At 36.9% G+C, this 22,169-nt stretch overlaps 1 protein-coding gene and 1 pseudogene across 6 annotated transcripts in view; one reads left to right on the plus strand and one right to left on the minus strand.

The window, feature by feature from the left end:
• ROBO1 (roundabout guidance receptor 1) overlaps nucleotides 1–22,169 on the minus strand; it is a 1,122,944-nt gene that overhangs the window by 719,237 nt on the left and 381,538 nt on the right. The window lies entirely within an intron of this gene.
• Nucleotides 118–21,550, plus strand: LOC109277819 (B-cell CLL/lymphoma 7 protein family member C-like; annotated as a pseudogene).

Consider the following 22,169-nt stretch of genomic DNA (forward strand, 5'->3'; position numbering starts at 1 on the left):
AAAAAGTAAAAAAATAAAAAATAAATGATCAACTGTAAAGGGAGGGCACAGACAACTTTAGAAGGGAGCTGGTTGAGAAGGCTGCACCCGGTAGGGAGGCAGCCCGGAAGCACCTGTATGACCAGCCAGACCATTTGGTCTGAGATCCTCAGCCAAGCTGAGGAGGACATCAAGAAGGTAATGGCGGACATGCAGAAGGTCCAGAGAGGGGAGAAGCACTGGCTGACTTTGGGTGACACTTCCCTTCCTTTCTTCAGTGATGGACCCCCAGGAGGAAGAGCAATGGAGGAGGGGGGAGCAGCAGAGAGATCTCGAGGCTAGGAGAGGTGGGGCAGGGGCTCCAGTCCCCACAGGGGTGACCCTCTGATCCTGCTGGGACTCAATGAAAGATTAACCAGATATTTCAGTATCCAAATGAGAACAACCAGAGTTTCTCTCTGCAAAAGGGCACCGAGTCCTGCCCTGGGGGCACCCTCCAGCCCAGCCACCCTGTGTCACCTGCGAGACTACCTGAAGAGGTCTCAGAGGATGCTCAGCCCCCACAGCTGGGACGAGAGAGATCCCAGGCACAAAACTGCAGGCAGCAGCAGGAGGATCCCAGGGGCGTAACCCCAGCAGCCCTGGGGGTCCACCAGTGGCTGACCAAGTGCTGACCAAGTGCTGACCAAGGAGGAGCCTGTTCCAGAATTGCTGGAGCCTGGGGCCCCCGAAGCTTATCCTGTCTTTGAGCCAGTGTCCCTTGTCCTTAAGACAGCCCAGGTTGATACAGAGGACTGGTAGGGTATCCTCTCGCTCCAGCACATCTGCCTAAATGTCCCCAACCCCTGAGAAGCTGGCCTGCCTGTCCTGTTGTACCAGGGGCCCCTTTGGCATTTTACAAATAAAGACCCTTTTGCCAAATAAATAAATAAATAAATAATCAACTGCATTAATTGATATTCTTTTAAATGTCAAAATTTCATTCAAATTTAAATTGCCGGGGTGCCTGGGTAGCTCAGTTAGTTGAGTGCGGGACTCTTGATTTTAACTCAGGTCATGATCCCAGGGTCATGGGATAGAGCCCCACAATGGGATCCACACTCAATGTGGAGCCTGCTTAGGATTCTTTCTCTCTCTCCCTCTGCCCCTCTCCCCTGTTTCCCCCTCAAATAAAAAAAAATTAAATTGCCTGTATAGTTGGTAGTAATTAAGCAGCCCATAGATTTCTGGTTATGTTCCTTACATTAAGCAAAATTCTTTTTGTTGTTGTTGTTTTTAATTTGTTTGTTGGATTTTGAATAACGGTAAATAGAATGCCAAAAGGAGATTTTACTTTTCCAAAATCAAATTTTTGGTTCTTTACGTTCCTAACCATTTTAGGATAACATTTCCCATAGTTGTTTCCATATAAGATTTTTGGTGAGTATTCGATTCATCCCAGTTCAATTCAATTGTTTGAATACTATGTCTATTTTTATGACATCGTGACCTTTTTTTTTTTAATGAAAGATAAAGCTATATAAAAGGTAACTAATTATCCAGTGATTATTTCTAATGAAAGGGATCTGATTAAAAAAAAAACTTTTGAGAAATTAAAAGAAGAGTGCCGTGTGTCCTCTGCATACATGTCTGTACTAGTTCCCGTAGCTGGGAAAATGATTTAAAGTACAGTACGTGCAACCTGTTTTTCTGGTAATTACAAATCAAGACATATGTCTTTGCAACAGGAAGAAGCCAGCTGCCATTTTAAGCATTTCTCTGTCCCTGCTGACTTAATTCCATTACACAAAAGTCCCAACAAAGGTAATTTCGAACAGAGCATCCTCCTGCAAGATCTTTCTTTTGCTGAATTTCTTGAGTTTGAATTGCGGGACTACTAACTAGAAATGAAAGTATCCCATTAAACTGTTAGGTTTATTCTCCTTTAATACTCTAATCATCCCAGAAAGTCATAGAGGAAAAAAAAATTCTGCACAATGTCGAGACAAATTATATTTTGCTTTTCTGTTCTCTTGCCTTTATGATTTAATTCATGAACTAAAAAGATTTATGAACACTCATTGCTTATAAATTTGACAGATCCATTTACCATTTATACACGTTTTAAATTCAAATACACAGAATAAAACTATTACACATATTGAAGAGAACTGAAGCTATTTTTAAATTAGTCAATCTACTGATATTGTAGTATTTAGAAGGAGTTAAGAATATTAACTTTTAAAATTGTACAACTGAATAACATGAACTCTTCAGTAAGAAGTAGGCAGTTTGCTTTACTGACAAACTATTTTCCTAAGTGTCTGTGCATAACGGAAGTGTGAGACCAGAGCTAAAGTACATTGAGACGATATAGTTCATCGAATGTGTTATTTTCTTTATGTTCAGACTGTAGCATTCACTATTTCCCAAATGTTTAGCTAGCTGATATTAGATATGAAGTACTATTATGAGTCCTTGAGACAAATTGTTAAGGATTTAGTGGGAGAGACAGACAAATTGCTAAGTTATGCGAGAAATGCTATAGTAGATATATGATTAAATCAGAAGAGAAAGAAAAATTCATTCTGACTAGTTGAATCTGAATGAATTAATTTCACAAGAGAAGAAAATGCATGTGCGCGCGCACACACACACACACACACTAATTTCCAAGTATGAGAAACCATACTTGGACTAGTCATGTGATTGCTTACTCTCATATAGAGTGATGGGAACTGCAATATGGTTGTATCCGATGATCTTTCACCTGCTTAATCCCTCAGTTCCCAAAAGTGCTAGGGCTAAATGCAGAGGGTTCTTTGTTATGCCTTGTTAAATAATTCTGATTTATTCAGTCAATGGGAAGTCACTAGGAAGTTCATAGGAGTTTTAGGCGGAGGGCTATCCACAGTGGAAGTGTGGAGGATGTACCAGAAGTTAGGTTCCAAAGGAATAAAAAATGAGTTATTTCCATAGTCTAGGAAAGGCACTACAATGCCACTGCTGCTGTCACTACGTCTACTTACTGCCACCACCAAGACCACCACCACTATTGGATAGAGTTCAATGAGTACTCACCATGTGCCAGGGACTCCTCTCAACTTTTAACACGTACGATCAGAATTGATCTTCACCACAGTGTATACAGCAAGGAGAATGATAAGGAACAGTCAGAACTATTTCTTTTCCCCCATTCTTTTCTGCACTATTGACTACCTCTTGGTCTCATCCAGATATCCAGGCTCTTGCCTTCGTCATGTGATCTCAGTCAACTTCCTCCTGACCTTTTCTGCTCCTTTGCTTTCCAAAGGCCTGATGTACTATCCGCACTGCCCTCACACACATACCCCGATTACTCCGCATCCCATCATGCCACCAGAGCTGCCTACTAGAATCCCAACATCAGATCAGTGCCATACCCCACATCACTGCTCTGCAATTACACATCTGAGTGCTCGGGATTATATCACTTAAATATGTTGATTGGCACAACAACAGTTCAAGGTTTCCAATCACAGCAGTGCTTTCGGCACCACTGACCAACCTTTACAGATTTGCCATCAGCTCCGCGCTTAATTCCTGGCCTCCTTTGACACATTTGCCACGACTCACGAGTTATCTACTCAAACTGGTAATGGACACCACTAAGCAGTGAATTTGCTAAACCTAATATATTTCTTCCCTACTTAAGGGTCTTTAGAAATAATAATAATAACAATAATATTAATAATAAATAATAGGTCAAATCTAGAGATGTAGATTTTGGAGTCACTGGCATATAGATCTTAGTGGAAACCATGTGAGTGAGTGGAATCACCGTTTTCATAAATGCATTTTATTTTCAAAAACACTACCCACAAACAGCATTTCCATAAATACTACCCAGGAGAGTAGTATCACACAGGTGCGGGTCTATAACCTGACATCTAAGAACTCCGAAAGTCAGTTTCCCATTCATACAACATCCACAGTACTTACATTTTTATTTAATGGCGAGAAGACATCGTTTTTTTCATTTTAGAAGAAAGGCTAACAAAATTAATCTTTGACCGGGATTAATCAATGACCAGAAGAGATTTTCAGGGCCTTCAGGGAAGTTTCATCAGACCAACCAGAAAACTACAACTTCCCTGAGTTAATACAATGTTTTCAAGACTCCGCTAGTTGTGCTCTGGCTTTAGGCCATTTCCTTTTTCTGGATTAATACAAAAGTTCTTTGTTCCTAGGCACTTTCAGTTTTGGCTGAAAGGGATTGATTTCTTTTCTTATGTATTCACATGAGCTGGGCAATCTGGAAGCCATGATAGGGTGGGTGTGTGCAACTTCTAGATTCATTAATTTGTCCCTCTATACCCGCTTCTGGAGGAGTTTGTCTTCATGACCATCAACATAAGATCAGAATACCACATAGAAGAAATGAGGAACTTTACCTTGAAGTTTAAGAAAATGTTTTAACCGGGGCACCTGAGTGGTTAAGTCAGCAAAGCGTCTGACTCTTGCTTTTGGCTCAGGTCACGATCTCACGGTTCATGAGTTTGAGTCCCGCATGGGGCTCCATGCTGACAGCATGGAGTCTGCTTGGGATTCTCTCTTCCCTTCTCTCTCTGCTCCTCCCCACTTGTGCACACACATGCTCTCTCTCTCAAAATAAAAATCAACTTAACAAAAAAAAAAAAAGAGAGAAAATCCCTTAACTTAAAGAATATCCTTCAAAAACATGCTCTTCTTTGTCTTCTTTGCCTGTTTCTAACAGGTAGCAAAAGCACACATTTTAATGATATTACTTTTGCTTTATAAAGGGGTGACAATAACTGTTCAGACCTTAGCAGTTTGTAAGTCGAGAGGCTTCTATATACACTTAAGGGACAAGCAAGCGTGTTGGACATTTCTCCCGTGAGCAATCACAATATGCGTTTCATGGCAGAGAGTTAATGGAAATGCCTCAGGTACTAAGCTAAAAAGTGAATCATTATGTCAATTAAAAACATTAATTGAGGTAATTACAAGAAGATCATAGTTAATATAGAATTTAGTTATAATTTAACCAATTATCTTCAGTTATACAGAAAAAATAATGGAGCTGTTTATCTAAAGTATTTACCTAACTGAAAGTTGCAACTACAGAGAGGCCACATTTACGCAGTGAAAATACGAATCTGAACTAGACCTTCCACAAGCCTCCTTGTAAAGTAATGAATCCCCTGAGGACAAGGTGGTTTGGAGAGAATACAAGACTTCCAAAACCATGATGATATATCGCCAAATCAGATTCCTTAATTTTGACTTTGTTTGAAATGAGTCTCATTTAAGTGTAATTGCTAACATCTAACACTAACCCTCTCTGGTTGTGGAGCCGGAAGGTATTTCTGTACATATGAAATATGAGATCTAGTTCCTGATTTTCTTAGGCTGAATAAGTGGAATAAAATTTCATTTATAGATCAAGGAGCAAAAAATGAAATTAAAAGATAGCATTCTACATATAAACTTTTGTGGTTTCTTCTTTACATTCAAAGAACAAACAGTCTGTTTGCTAGTCCGTTTTTGGTGGTTTCAAATATTGGTTTTGAGCCATCTCTGGAACAGACTTCTTTGCTTGAATTCTGGCTTTATTACTTATACAGCTACATGATCTTGGTCATATTGGCTATTCTCTTTGCCTTAGTTTCTTTATCTGTAAAATGTGATTGTGAAAATAATACCCCCCATATGAACATTACAAAGTTAAATGTTCTAATAGCTGTAAAACACTAAGAACAGTGTTTGGCACAAACCAAACACTATATACCAAGCACTATATATACTGGTACAGGGAAATGAAGTACAATTCAGGAGTAAGCCTTAGTCATCAGGGGTCCGAAGTAACAAGCAAAGGTCAGAGAAAAGATTCTACTTGACTATGTTCTCTGTCTCCACTTTGGATCTGATTTCAGAAGGCTGATAGGTGTCCCTAGGGCGTCATAATTGGTTATCCTAGAAGGATATGAAGCCAATAGTGCTTTGTGATTGGAGAAGGTCCCTTTAATTTGCTGATTCTCCAGATAATACTTTTTGCTTCTATAAATCTGTCTTAGGATTTCAACACATGTATTGGAATCCAAGGTGTGTCTGGGTGTGCTTTACTTACATTTTCCCATGATGAAGTCTTACTGTATTTTTAATAGTACTTGCATATTTGAGACCTAGTTTCCACTTCAAAAAAGGAGACAGACTTCAGAAATGTAGGAATTTTAACTAAATCTCTTCTTTCTCAAACCTAATCATAATTTTTACAATGGAATAGTAGTCTTCCTGCATACGGGAGGGCACGAATGAGTATATAATATTATACCCATTCGCACGTTTTGCCATAATAAATCAGTAATGTACTGCACTACTTATCATGTATTTTATTGCCTTCAACCTTTTTTTGGCCATGAAATTGAAAAATACTGCAAGTTTGGACATGTCACGGTTAAACATCAAGCTCCTTTTCCCTCTACAAATATCCACTTATATATCAATGAATTACTATTTAAAATGTACTTCTTTAGACCACCCGTCATATCAAGTCCTCCGTGTTACTATAAGATTACGTCTTTATTTATCTGTGCTGGTAAGTTAATTATAAAAATGCTTGCAGTGAGAAAACATTTTGCTTGCCTAGTCAGCATCTTAAACTAGATTAATCTTCTAGCAACACTTAATGGAAACTAAATCACACATCAACATGCTATAACAATATAATGATGAAACAGCAAATGAATCACTCAATTAAATCCTTGATAAATATCAAAAACATACTTTGCTCCTATAATTCATGAAGTCAAAATAAGCCTTTCTACTTTCTCTCTGCTTTAAAAAAAATGGCCAAATTCTGAAACATAAACATCAAGAAATGCATTTTGATTATATACATAGTTAAAAAAGAAAAAAAAAAACAAAACTACTTACTTCAATTATTGGTTAAACTTCCAAACAAAGGAGGAACCATATTTGATATATGACATCCTATCACGTGTAATGTCAACATTCGCAGAAAATATATGGTCAATCATTAAAATGATATAGCTACAGATACAGAAACATACATAAATTGAAATTGTTTCATTTTCTGTCTGTATATGAAATGTTTTCACAATAGTTTTTGTTACTGCTGGATTGGTGGTTAATGTTGACCTTATTTCAAGGGTTTTAATTTTCAAATTTCCATGATCCTGATAGTTCAAGTTTTATTTCATTCTAAATGCCATATTTGTTCACTTTTTGCCCGCCCTATCAAGTAAACTATGAAAATTATTTTCCAAGCCTCATTTTATTAATCTAGAATTTGCCAATTTTATTAATATAAATATATCTAGGGTTATGAGAAAAATCCGAAAAAAAATCTGTGTGTGTGTGTGTCAATTTTTTATTTGCATTGTAGTTAGTTAACATATCATGTAATATTGGCTTCAGGAATAGAATTTAGTGATTCATCAGTGACATACAGCACTCAGTGCTCATACAACAAGTGCCCTCTTTAATGCCCATCACCCATTTAGCCTAAAAAATTATAAGCAACATGGTAAACTTTTTTATTAAAAAGCACATGAGGGGCAGTGCCTGGGTGGTTCAGTCGGTTGAGCATCCGACTCTAGATTTGGGCTCAGGTCATGATCTCGTGGTTCCCCACCATGCTGACAGCATGGAGCCTGCTTGGGATTCTCTCTCTCCCTGTTTCTCTGCCCCTCCCTTGCTTGTGCATGCCTGGTTGTGCTCTCTAAATACCTAAATACATAAACAAGCACATGATAGGGGGTCTAGAATTACTAAGTTCCATCAGTCATGGCTTTTTGTTCTCAATAAGTGTACAATCCAACTGGGATGTAACAGCTATATATAAACACAAGAGGCCTAAAAACAGAGGGAGTATGGACCTTGGAATTAGTGGGTTGGGGATCTTCTGAGGATTTCTGGAGTCAGTGATCCTTGAGCTGAGACTCCTTCAGAAACTTTAATCACCAGATAAAGAAAAAAAGAAAGATAATTTCAGGCAAATTGTGGAATATTCTTTGGATTCCATATATGGCAGTGGCACCCAAGACAATAGTATGAAAGATCATAATATATGTGCTCTGACAAAGTTTTGGATGGAGTTCAAACATTCCCAACTTCAGGTTTCAGTAAGTTTTAATTACTAAATGTTTCTTTTAAGAAGAGTTATCTCTTAATTACATCATATTGGCCCAATGTCTTGATGATCATATGAAAATGTAAATCCTTTATACATGAAATACATTTATTTTTTAAAAAATTTATAAATGGGAGTTCTGAGCAAATCTTAAATGACAATGGAAAAAAAGAAAGAAAACTACATGAAATCAATTCTTGACCATCCATAAGTGAATTGACTCTAAGCGCTTGTAAAATGTTTGTGAAGATTTTGTGTTTTTATTTATTTTTATTTTTTATTTTGTTTTTAATTTTTTAATGTTTATTTTTGAGAGAGAGAGAGTCAGAGCATGAGTGGGGGAGGGGCAGAGTGAGAGGGAGACACAGAATCCAAAGCAGGCTCCAGGCTCTGAGCTGTCAGCACAGAGCTTGATGTGGGGCTCAAACATACAAACAGTGAGATCATGACCACTCCATGAACCATGAGATCATGACCTGAGCCAAAGTCAGGCGCTTAACGAACTAAGCCACCTAGGCACCCTTTGTGTGCTTTTATAATTGTTACTTCACCTTCCCCAGCTTTGTCTTTATAAACTTTAATCCACGTGACTCTCACCCAATGTAGTACAAAGCTAAAACTAAATATAGCAAAAATAAATAAAATAATTACAAAAGTAAATTTATACAAACTTGAAGCTTATCAATATATAGAGCAGCTATATGTTTGCAACAGTACAAATGATGATGATGATAAAAACAACAGTAACAACAACAACAACAACAACAACAATAGCTCTCCCCTATTGAGGACTAAGTTTCAGTCATTTTACATGGATTAGAACTATTATTCCTCAGGACAACCTCTTATAAGATGGATACTCTTATCGTCACCATTATGTGGTCAAGAAACCTGAAGGACAGCACCATAACTAACTTTCTTTAGTTCACAGAGCTAATGAGTGAAAACGCTGGGAGCAAGCTGGCTCCAGATTCCAGAGTGCTGAGACATGGTACAGGATATTTAAATAAGATGATGCTCTTGAATCAAATCTCCTCTTTGAAGACCAATCGTTCTTATCTTTGGCTGCATCCCAGAGCGGTCTTTAAAGCCTTTAACCACAGATGGCTGTGCTCCCAACCGATAGTTTCTGATTCAGTAAATAGATCTGTGATGGAGATTGTGTCTTTATCCTTTTAAGAAGCTCCACAGGTAATTCTGATGCACACTTCCAGGGTTAAGAACCTTGATGTAGATATTCTGAAGCCCTGTGGTAGCTAATGGCAATGTCATATCCTAAGCTAATTTGCTATATCATATTTGCCAGCCTTCATCCACATGAGGGCAAATTAAGGCTTAACCAAGACAAATATTTCCAGTATTTCTTTGGATATATTTTACAATGAATCTCAATTTGAAGGGAATAAATGGCTGTCTTTTAAAAATAATAGCATTTTCTTATTATGCATCTTTGTGTTGGAAAAAAATCAACTTCCTATCTAAAACGTGATCCTGATTGAACCAGAAATTCAGGTAAACAGGACACAAGCAAATAATTATATGAGATTTGTTACATCTTCTCTAAAAAGAAGTTGATAGTCACACTTAAATAACTAGGGTCTATTAAAGAACTTAAAAAGTTTAACTCTTGGATCAATAGTACAAAGGAATGGGCAACATTTTAGAAGACAATAATGAAATCTGGCAAGCCTGAAAATGTTTAAATTCAATGTTGAATTCTACTTTTTTGGCATAAACTATAAAGTTGAAGGGATAAAAATGTTAGTATAGAAAAGAGCAATACTCACTTGTTGTTTGTTGTTGGTCTCTTAACTTTTTATGGTTGCTCTAAGCAATAGCAGATATTTGTGAATACTAAAACTCATTTCAAACTTAAAAGCCTATTGGTTAAAAAAGGTGATATATTTCTTGATTAAAATAGTAATTGTTCTCAATTAAGCAAATGTCCTTAGCAACTTCCAAAGGCAGATCAGTGCCATCTAGTGGCGAAACCAGTTAACAGATTATCCTTTCTGATCAATGTCAGTAGAGGGTGCCTATGATAGATACTATATATATATATATTTTTTTTTTTTAATGTAAATTTAGTTCCTAAAGAGATTTAATTCAGTGTACAATGAGACAAACATACAATAACTGCACTAAAATAAAAGCTTAATATTTAATGATTTAGTAAGGAATGAGGAATTATGTGTATCTAAGACATAGACAGTATGTGAAATATATAAGAAAGTAGCTTTAATGTATAAACAAGACCTTATACAGGGAAAGGATCATCAAAGACAGTATGTGAAATATATAAGAAAGTAGCTTTAATGTATAAACAAGACCTTATACAGGGAAAGGATCATCAAATAGTTTTTTAAAATACAGTAGAATAAAGTATATTTTCAGTGTCAAGAGTGTGCTTAAGGTTATCGTAAGTAGGAGGGCTAATAATTCACAATAAAAGTTGATAATTTGCTTTTTTCTGTTTCCTTATAGGAAAGACTAGACAAAAATTTGATATAATTTCAAACATGGTATTTAAGCTGGAGAAAAGAAGTTACCAAGCAAATTGCTTGATAACCAGAAGACTCCATGGAAAGCTATATAATTTTTCTCACTGCAGATCCTGGGTAATAGATAAAAATGTATGCCTCTACAGATGTTCATGAACTCTCTTACCATGAGGAGAAAAGAATGGACTAGATAAAATTAAGTTTCCTTTCAGGCTTTAATTGCGTTAAAAGCCACGTATCCTCCCTTATAATTCATCTTTTTGGTTTTGAGATAATATGCCTGTTTGACCCCACTGAAGTTCTGCCTTTTGTTAGTTCTCTTCCTGAGACTCCAATTAACTTTACAAAATTTCTCTTCAGTGAGGAAAATCTAGGCAAAAGGATTAATTTAGCTAACAATGCTCTAATATAAAAATCTCTGCAGGAGCTTTTTCTGACCTATTCCAGGGACTCTGCCAACTCAAATGCCGTGATGATGAAAGAGCTCTTCATAGCCCAGGAGATAAGGGAAAAACCCATTGCATCAGATCCAATTGCTCTTAGAGGAAGTCAAAAGAATCCAAAATGGTCTTAATGTCTAAAAATGCCACATTTTCTATCTAGAGACTAGGATCCAAAAGGGTACAGAAGGTTGACTTATCAGTGATGTAATTTTCTCAGCCTGATGAGGAAGGCTTTTATATATTCCAAACGAGCTATTGGAAAGGGAGAGCCATTCTTTTTCTCAGCCACTCAGAGGAAACAATATGGATATGTGCAACACAGAGCTATGAATAAGACCACTCATGCAGCCTCTCTTGCCCCAATCTTAAGCATGATGACTTTTCTTGGTCTGCCTCGGAAACACAGAAGCAGCTGCAATTTCTTTCCTTCTCAAAAACCACTCACTCTTCAGTGAGACCCTTTGTTCCTTTCTTGCCCTGTATTCAGCATGACCATGACATATAAATTAAGAAAGAAACGTAAGGAACTGTGGTAATGTTGTCATTTTAAATTATTTTAAATTATTTTAAATTTCCTCATTGATGATACCAATGATTTCATAACTTTTTGAAACCACTTTTACACGGACTATCTTCAGATAACATATCATGATCAGGTAACAAATGAACATTACATGGTATGGTTACTCGACAAATTTTACCTGGAAGCCCACATAAGTATAATGTGCATAATTAAGTCATGACTGCTAATTCTTTGCAAAGAATGATACCAGAGGGCCTACGATAGATATGCACACACATGTACACAAGGCATACACATGTGCTCCTGCACAGGCTCACATGTGAACACCTATGCATATTTAGACATGCACCTATGTGCTCATGCAGACATATCTACCCTCATATTCCCTTCCTCTGACTTACAAGGTGAAAGCCCCCATAACAGATTTATAATAAAAATAACAATAATCATTTTGGTGATCATTTGCAAAGAGGCAATTTTCACCATATGGACCATGGTCCAAATTCTGAAGGATTTGAATATAATGAAGATTTAAAAATAAAGTTTTCATTTTAAATATGTGAATTATTTCACTCTAGAATATTATAAATTTTAAGTCATTGATAACTATGTACTGTCATAATTTAAATTATACGGTCACAATTTTCAGGGATTAATCAATCTGGTGGTTTTTGTATAACATTGGTTCTTAACCATACTTTGCTTTTGTTTTCATTTTCAAAATATATTTTCATTATCAAAAAACTTACTGACATGAAAACTCATACAAAACATTTTTGTGACATTCATGTTAATCACATAAAACTTTAGTTTTAACATGTTTAAGCATGTACATCTCCTGAATGTATATGACTTTTCTAAAGAATTGGCTGAGGATATACTGTGGTACCTGATGCAACACTGAAGCCATGATAGTAAACATTCTTAGAAATAGTATCCTTTAGGGGCTATCTTTTCTCCTAACACCGGGGGGCAATTTCCATTCTGGCTGAGGTCTAAAATAAGTTAGTCATTCTTCACTCTAACTACAGCCTCATTCAATTTGCAAACAAAAATAAACATGGAATGCATCTGAATTTCCAGTCCTGAGAATCTTCTAGTTCCATCTTGTCTATTGACTCTCTCCTTGCTTCACTTCCTTTCCCGTTATGATTAAAGTCTAAGGTTCATCTGTGACCATAGCCACATTGTACCACTATTCTCGGTCTCCATGTGCCATTAATCTCCTTTCTCACTTGCTTGGCAAAACCACAACCATGTATCAGTCCAGCTCTTGGCCCGCGATCTGCACATATGTATTAAATTCATTGTCAATAACCTTTACTTGGTCCTGAAGGAGAACAAGCAAATACAATTCTGTAGTAGCTCCCTCTCCCATTTCCAGGGGTTGAGACTATGCACCATTTCCCCCTCAGTCTGAAATCTTGGTTCCTTCATATCTCTACTCTATCATCATAGGACCTTCAACTTATAAAAAAATAGAAACCATGGCATGAAAGTACCACTGATCTCCTCCACTGAATCTTTCAACTTGCATCTGTACTTCTACTTTTAGCTCTCCCTTCTATTAAAATGGTGTTGCTTTGCTTTGAATAACTGGGTATTCTCTCTGCACTTCTCCATTGGATTACATCTATTCCAGAATTCTAGGGACCTGGAACTTTTGATGATAAGCCCTCATCCTTTTATGTTTACTTCTACCTATAGAGAAGCTGCTTAGGCTGACTCTGGAATCAGACAGACCTGGTGCTCTTTACAGTCTTGTTGCTTACCAGCTAGCAATCCAGGGCAAGATATTTAATATCTTCATCCTCAGTTTCCTTACCTTACAATGGGACTAATAGTAGCAAATACCTCACAGGATTGGAGTGATGAATGAATGAGAAAAACGGATCAGGTAAAAACCTGGCATGAATGTTTTTTTTTTCCATAAAATCTTGCTATCATTGTGCTTCCCAACTGGGTTCAAATAAACCTGTCCTACGGGGGGTGTGGGAGGACAGCAGTCTCCCTTAAGCTCAACACCTCTTGTCAATTACTATCTGATTTCACTCTTCTACTTCACTATGAAATTTCTTAAAAGCAGTGGTCTATTTCATGTCTAATTGTCTCCCAACCTACTCCTTCTGGCTTTGACCTTCACCACTCTACTGCAAAGCCTCATAAAAATCACCAACATCAACTCCCTGTTGAAAGACCCTTATCTTAGTTGCTCTCTTGATAAGACAATGTTGGAGATGCCTTACTTACTCATCCCCTTTCTGTTTTGGCCTCCCTGGACTCTGTTCACTATAGAATGTCCAGCACTCAGCTGGCACAATATATGACACATAATAGACACAGATACACAGATAAATATGTGTTGTATGACTTAACAATTAACATATGAATGACAGCTCCAGGGTCAAAGTCACCATTTATTTCTATAGAGTTTTCAGACTTTGGAATGGTCATTTCACTTAAGAAACAGCTGGAATTCTTAATTCCTTCTGAGGCAGTTAATTCCATATTAGACTCTGGGGAGAGGCTAAAATCACATTAGTCTCTTAGGAACACTCTATATTAAGGATGTCCTAGAAAGAGAGAAGCCTTTAAGTTTACATTATGTAGCTTTCAAAGCTGTTGCACTTGGTCAGAAATAGGAAAGAGAAATGGTGAGATATTTCCATGAAGGCTCAAATTACACTATTTTGCAAAGTTTAAAATTTGCCCATCATTACCCATAAGTTGCAGCTATACATTATAATTATTTAATCTACATTTCTTGTTAAACACTTAAATTATGTCACTTCACCAATTTACAGAAATTATGTGATTAGGTGTAATTACACTAAATAGCTGAACACAAAAAATCCTACACGCGGGAAGTGTCATCTATAGTACAGTAATTTTTTTTTTCCCTCTTGACTCACTGTCCTTGGTCTCTGTCAGAAGGAGATAAAGGCCGGCTCACTTCAAATGGGCTAAGAGAATTTCCAGCTTTCAGGTGACCTCTGGCTCAGGGGCACCTACAGCAAGTCTCTCCTTGCGGTAAGCATTATTTTCAGGCAACATGTGTGCAGTTAGTCCCGGAGCTTCTAACCAATAATAACAGCTTCAATGACGCTGACTCTGGTATTCTGTACAACTTGAGGGGCAAGCAGACCTATGAAGGACGGAGGGTTGGAAGTTTATCTTCAGATTTCTCTGCTTTGGAGACCTGTCAGAATGCTGGCTGTTCCCTCTCTGTTGTGAGGCAGCAGCATATGGTGGTTAAGCATACTAAAGCTGGGAACCTGGTTCAGATTCATTGCTTACTAAGCCGTGTGAATGGACAATTCACCTCAAAGCAACTTTGTTTCTTCCACTATAAAATGTGGATGATGATCAGGGACAATGACTGTGGCCAATAACAGCACCATTGTAGATTTGAGTATGTATCACTATTTAAGTCTTAGTTTAATACCGCTTCCTCAGAGGCCTTCCCTGATCAACACTTTCCACTTTTCTGGCAATGTGTAATTGAGGTTTTGGGTTTATTAGGTTACTACTGCTCTCTTGTTTGAGCTTTGCATTTCACGAAAGTAGACTGGAATGATGTTTTCTTTTGGCCAGTGCACTGCCCAGCATATAGAGAATGCTGAATGGATGGACAAATGATGAATTAATACTATACGTTTTCTTTTCTGCACTTTTCTCTTTGCTTTTCCTTTCTTTGGCCACAACCAAATAGTCAGTGTGGCTTCAATAGTGACCTGACAAACTCATTCATACTAAAGTCCTAGGGACGCTTTGCCAGGATCACAAGCATGACTTTGTAGAAAATCACTTTCTAAAAATATCTGCACATTATTATGCAAGCGATAGATGCTATTACTACCATCTGCACATTAAAAGAGAGTAGACTGTATCTGCAGTCCATGGATACCGGAACTCAGTGGGCTCAAGGGTTGGTGATGGAGTTTTCTGGGGGCTCAGCGCTCCGACAAACCAACCTCCTAAAATTCTGCCAGGTGTGAGACTGTTATGCCTGGGAACCAGGCTTGCCCTAACTAACCACAGGAACGGGTTCTGTTGCTGCAAACATCCACTGCCGTTTCTCCCCCAGGCACCCTCAGCTGCTTGTCTCACTCCGCTGTCCTCACTCCTCCCCGACATCCGACTCTGATTTCAGCGTGTGGTTTCAACTACCTGTTCTGATTTTGACCATTTAAATCCACTTCCACTGTTTTTGCTCTTGTCTCACCCAGGAAAAAAAATTACTAAATACAGGCGAGTTGTACTTTTAGTCGCTTGGACACGCCCGAACAGATTAAAATATTAGTTCACATTTCATACCATAAAAGCTTTCTTTTCACAGACTCAGCAATGACGCCTTAAGGAATACCTGTTCCTTTGTGCATTTCTTTAATCTGATTTGACTAATACATGTTTAATTTACACAAAACTTTGCAGGAAAACACCTATTTTGCATAACTAATACCTTCAAATACCTTGTGAATTCATAGAGAAGTGAGTTTACACAATCTATAAGGCAATCTGAACAGCGAGAAGCGAATTAGAAAATTTTTTCTCTTATATACCTCATCAAAATTAATATGTCTAAAACCAATTGCACTAGTTAATGTAAAGACATAAGAGATCCACAAAACTGAATTCAGAAAGATACTGTCTTTTTCTTCTCTCTGCTTTAAAACATAGCAAGTTATAAAAAATCCACAAATTCTTGGTCACATAGAAATCTAAATTCTCCCTGTAGAAAGAATACAATATGAGAAAACCCAAATAAGTTCCATGTGTGAAATCCCTTTGGCCCACTTACCCAAGCAACTTCCCTTACACATTTTAGGAAAAGTCAGCTCATAGCACTTACTGAATACCAGGCTTCCGGTCTATTTCAACACAAAGGAGATCCTTGGATTTTGCCTACCAAAATCCACACAAAAAAAGAAAAGTGATTGGTAGTGGGTTTTTCCCTTTCCTGACTCTCCCTTCTCTGACCTCATACAATTCTCACAAAGGTAGTTTAGATAATCCTTTGCTTTGATTTTTGCAAGTACGAGGAGAAAACACCTATTTTCCATTTGCTACATTGTTCTGCCATCTGTAGGTCAGTGAGCAAACTTCTCAGAAAAATCTTTCATGGCACAGTTAAATGTAACCATTTTCATAATTTCTTACTTCTTGAAGAATTTTTTTTAAAAGGGGGTACAGATTTAAAATTCTTACAGAATTTTTTTTGAGGGGGTGGAGATGGTCTTAAATGAATGTGCAGATTTCTTGTATATTTCTAACAGTATGCCATTGTGGAAAAGAACTGTAATATGAAAAGGTCTGTCACTTATATTCCTTAATTTTTTTCAAGTAAAACTGAAATCTTTACTAAAAATAATTCATCAAATTTTCATTTCTAAAAATTTTGCATATAGTTGCTAAATTTAAATGTAAGGTAAAAATATAGATAAAATGTAAGTTCAAAATAGAAGAGGAAATTTTCAAATTCTGATAGAAGTGGAAGAGAATCCTGCTATACTTAATTTTTTGAATGTATACAGTTCATATTCCATACTTGTTTACATTTCTTTTAAAACAAGGAAAATATATGAAACCTGTTCCTATGCTTAACTGCTTCTTTAAACAATAACTAACTTTTGTGTGGTATTTTTCATATATCTTGTTTCCTTTTATCCCTGCCACAACCCTATGCATGGGTAGGACAACTGTTATATAACTTCCAAATTTTTGTGAAATGGAAACACAAACTCAGTTGGCTCAACACTCAATGAGCACCCCAAGATCATACATCCACAAAGTGTCAAGCTGGGATTGATATCCAAGTCTTACCAATGTACTATATTAATTTCTTCTCATCTCCTCTATTTCTTCCAACAGAATGTTAGGATTTGCATTCAGTGACAATAACTAACCAGCCTGCAAGATATGTCTTCTGGAAACATATTTGAATATCTATCTCCATGAAGACAGAATTTCAAGTTTCACATGAATATACACCAATATATCCTTTAGAGAATCTAGAGACATGTAAAAGAAATTAAAGTACAGTGTAGACATATTCCATTTATGTAGAAGATAGAAAATGATGTACAAGAGAAAATAAAGTAGATAAGAAAAGCCAGATTATTCATAGTAAACATAAATCTGGTTTAGGAAAGTTTAAATTCATATAAAGGTACCTAACACCAAAATACAAATGCACAAACATAAACAAAATATGTTGGTTTTTGAGGGAATATGAGGCATAAGGGGTAATACTTAAACACTGAGGATTGAGAGAGTACATGAGAACCAAAAAATTCATATGCTGAACCATAATTTCTAGTGGCTGTATTGGGAAATGGTGCTTCTAAGGAAGTAGGGTTAAGTAGGGTTAAGATCATACAGGTCAGGCCCTGAACCAATAGGACTAATGCCATTTAGAAAAATACAGCAGAGTGCTCGCTCTCTCTCTCTCTCTCTCTCTCTCTCTCTGCCTCCTGATTGTGCACAAAGAAGAGATCACATGTACACACAGCAAGAAGGCAATAATCTGCAAACCAGGAAGCAAGCTAACACCAGAAACCAAATTTTCAAGCACCTTACTCATGGACTTGGCAGTCTCCAGACAGTGAGGAAACAAATATCTGTTGTGTAAGCCACCCAGTCTGCGGTATTGTGTTATAGCAGTATAAATCGACTAAAACATAGGCTGAAGTTATGTTTAATACTAAGGTTTAGGGTTTTTCTTAACAGACATGGAAATCCTAACTGTTTCACCTTCATTGAAACAAAATGTTCAATATTTGTAACCAGCAAGAAGCAAAGCTAATGATGGCGGCTTCAACTTGCTTTACACTTCAAGTACTGTATTACATTGTTATGTTTTTTAACAATGAAATATATATATATATATATATATATATATATATATATATATTTTTTTTTTTTTTTTTGGTCCTATATGTAAGCTATGTGTCTTTTGACTGAGTCCCCTGTCTACCCTTTATTCTTTTATTGTGCCTTACTTCTGACCCAGAATACAGATAGCAAATGATCGATGGGTTATGATCTCTCTTACAACACTTGAGAGACAGTGTTATTAATTTTGAATAGCTTACAGAGAAGGGGAATAACACATCGCAAATGTGTTTCTATTGTCAAACCTTGGAAGCATAGCTAGTCAAGGGAGCAGTGTCATCCTGTAGTCTACAGAAATGCACAGAATGACTACAATCCTACAGAGAACAATAAATAAATGGTCAAATATTGAACCACTGAAATTCTGCCATTTCCCTAAAATTATGGCTTTGTATCTGATCTTTAGAATTTTATAATGGGGCCGGTTCCATCTTATCTGACAAGATCTTCTAAAGTGAATTTATCGTGTGCAATTTATTCCAGACCCTGACTGAATTAACTCACTTTGAGTCTTCCTTGGATGTGAACCCAAGAGGGAACATAGCCTTCTAAGGATCTTTTAGTTCAATAAAAGCTCCCAAATGGAAAATTCAGCATTCTAGGCCACTATCTGGATTTAAAACATCCCCTGAGGAACTTTGGATCTATAAACCAATCAACTGATTACTGTTATCCATTTATACTATTTTCTCTCATGCATCACTTCCATCTGGGGTTTTAATTGGCTTTTTATCTCATATTGACTATTTAATAGGACCATCATTCTTATTTTTTTATTTAGTAATGCCATACGTTTATATTAAAAACAAAAACAAGTCTCAGTTAATAAACATAGAAAAGTGATGGGAATGGAAATCACTTTCTAAAAAGTGGAATTTTTCTCAAAAAGTATCAGTCATGGAACCTCTTACAGGTGAAATTGGGAATGGAAAGAACTTTATAAGAAGTGGGACAAAAGAAGACGTATCAATCATGGAGCCACTTAGGGGTGAAGTTTGGAACTTGTTCCTTCAGGGTATAGAGGCTAATGTTTCAGCTGAATTTAATTTATCATCCTATTGGAGTGACAGTTCCAAATATGTTAGTCCCTTGTGGAATATGTAAATGAATGTCATGTTAAGAGTCTGAAAATAATTTCACAGACACCTGGATAAAAATATATTAAAATAGATAATGTTACAGCTCAGACATTCTTTCACATAGATGTGTTTAAACATAAAATGATGAATACATGTTTTAAAATGCAAGACTGTTTCTTTTCTTTGGAAATAGGATACCTATCCCCAAGCTACCTAGTGACACTGACCAATGAAAATAAGCAATTAATTTTTAAAAAGAAGAAAAACAGAGGGGCACATGGGTAGCTCAGTCGTTTAAAGCATCCGGCTCTTGATTTCAGCTCTGGTCATGATCCCAGGGTTGTGGGACCCAGTCCCGCATCCGGCTCTGTGCTGACAGTGTGGAGCCTGCTTGGGATTCTCTCACTTTCTTCCCCCATACCCCTCTTGTGCTTTCTCTTTCTCTCTCTCAAAATAAATCAATAAACATTTTTTTTAAAAAAAGAAGAAAAACATAATATCTATATGTCACTTCTTTGGGATGGACAGTCATTAAAATATAAACAATTTTGGTCTAATTTAACACTATTTTGAACCTTAAGATACATGCATATTTTAAAGAGCCATGCATAAAATAATTAGTTGTCACATAAGCTGTTATTTGATATACAAGTATTGACCATTTGTAAGATACTTTATGGTATCGCTGTTTAATTGTCTAATGCAGGAATGCAGCATCTCAAGTTCAAGATTTTTTTTATTTTTGCAATCTTGAAAATTTGATATTTTAAAAGTTATTTGAACTCAGCTCTTAGTTGGAATAATGGTTGGGCATGTATTTCATTTTTCCTGTTCATATTAATAGAAATTAATAATATCTTTTTTCATACTTTACTTGATAGTCAAAAGTGGTTTAAATTCAATCCTGGAGAAAATCTGTCATTCTCTTCAATAGCTTTCATTGGACGAACATTTGAAGGTCATATGCAACAAGGAGAATTAAAATATACCAATCAATTAGCTTTGGCGGTAAACTTTTGCCTTACAGTTCTTTGTTCTTATTAAAGAGATATGTATTTAAGGAGTATTTTCAATGTGATTTATGCATTTGTCCATTCTCTGATTCATTTACTCAACATTAATTTATTCGTTGTCAACTGTAGTTAAAACATAGTCTTAAACATCACAGGAAGAAAAAACTTGTGACTTCAGATCTATTAGGGAAACTCAGATAGTCAACAAATGCATGATAAAGTGGTATAAACTGGACATGAATCTCACGTTTAGGTATGTGAAAGATGCCTCTTAGTTGGAGGGGCAGGGGAAACTTCTATGGGTTGTTAAGGCTCATACAAGTAAGTTGGCGACTCAACGGTCTGATGAGAACAAGATAGTTTTGAGGAGGGGAGGAAAGGCAACAGGCTTGTGCTAGAAGGATTGGGCCTACTGTGGATGGACTCCAAGCAGCACAGTGATCTGCGGCCCAGTGGGGTGACGTGAAATTGCTACTTCTTAACGATGAGATTGTGACTGCTCATTAGCCAGAAGAGTGCACCTCCCTGCCAGTTCCAGGACAAGGGCAAAAGGCCCAATAACAGAAATATCGACACTTCAGTTCCAGGGCTCAGAGTTGAAAGAGTCACCAGCCAGTGGCCCTGAAGATAACGGCATGGTCTATCTCTTTCTGAGAAATTCTATGATTCTTAGGGGCCCCCAGGGCTGCAGTTCAGGTTGGGACCGGGACAGAAGTTCACAAGAGGAAACTTAGGCGAACTGGGAATACCACTGGAAGAGGAAAAGCTGATGTCTATAGATGGTTAAATAGAACAGCATTGGTCTTTAGTCCTCCCAGCACTGACAGCGTTCACATTTCGCAGACTAGGAAGCTACAGCTGGAACAAGCTAAGCGATTAATGTCACATAAGCAGGAAATGATACAGCTAGACCTTCAACCCAAGCCTCCTATTTCCCAAATCCTGTTTCACTCCAAATACAGTAGCATGTTGCACACCAACTAATGTGAAATAAATCTGTTGGGATATTAGAAGTTTAGATCAGATGATCTATTTATATATTGGAATAGCTTGAAAGATCTACCAGGGCTTTGAGCAGACCATTAACAGGCACGTGTCTATTAAATCAGCATTTTCCACTGGCATTGAGAGTGTCTGAAACATGAAGCCACAGTTGGCCGCTGAAAAATGTACGGATTTAATTAGAAGCCAAAAGCTGAACACTGATGAACATCTGAGATGCTTCTCTTCAGTTCTACTAGATAATAATAGTATTACAAATTTTACTTAGAAAACAGGGATTTCTACATTTACAAAAAGGACTACTGATAAATGTGAAAACATGATACTGTAGCTGGTTTGTATTTGAAGCTTAAAATGCATATGAAAGAATTAAGAGCTTCCTCAGAAGTGCATAGCAAGTATACATTATAGACTGGATTTGGGCCTGAGTGCCATGAATTTTCACAGAAGTTAGAGTGCAAGTGACATCAAAAAAGGCTGGAGGGTTTGTCTTCTCTGAAAAATGTCTGTTCAGGTCATCTGCTCATTTTTAAAATGGATTGCTGATTTTGGTGTTGAGTTGTAGGAGTTCTTTATATATTTTGGATATTAACCTTTGATC

Source organism: Panthera pardus, unplaced genomic scaffold, assembly GCF_024362965.1.
Source record: "Panthera pardus isolate Hobbes unplaced genomic scaffold, ASM2436296v1 HiC_scaffold_16, whole genome shotgun sequence".
In the NCBI taxonomy this organism is placed as follows: Eukaryota; Metazoa; Chordata; class Mammalia; order Carnivora; family Felidae; genus Panthera; species Panthera pardus.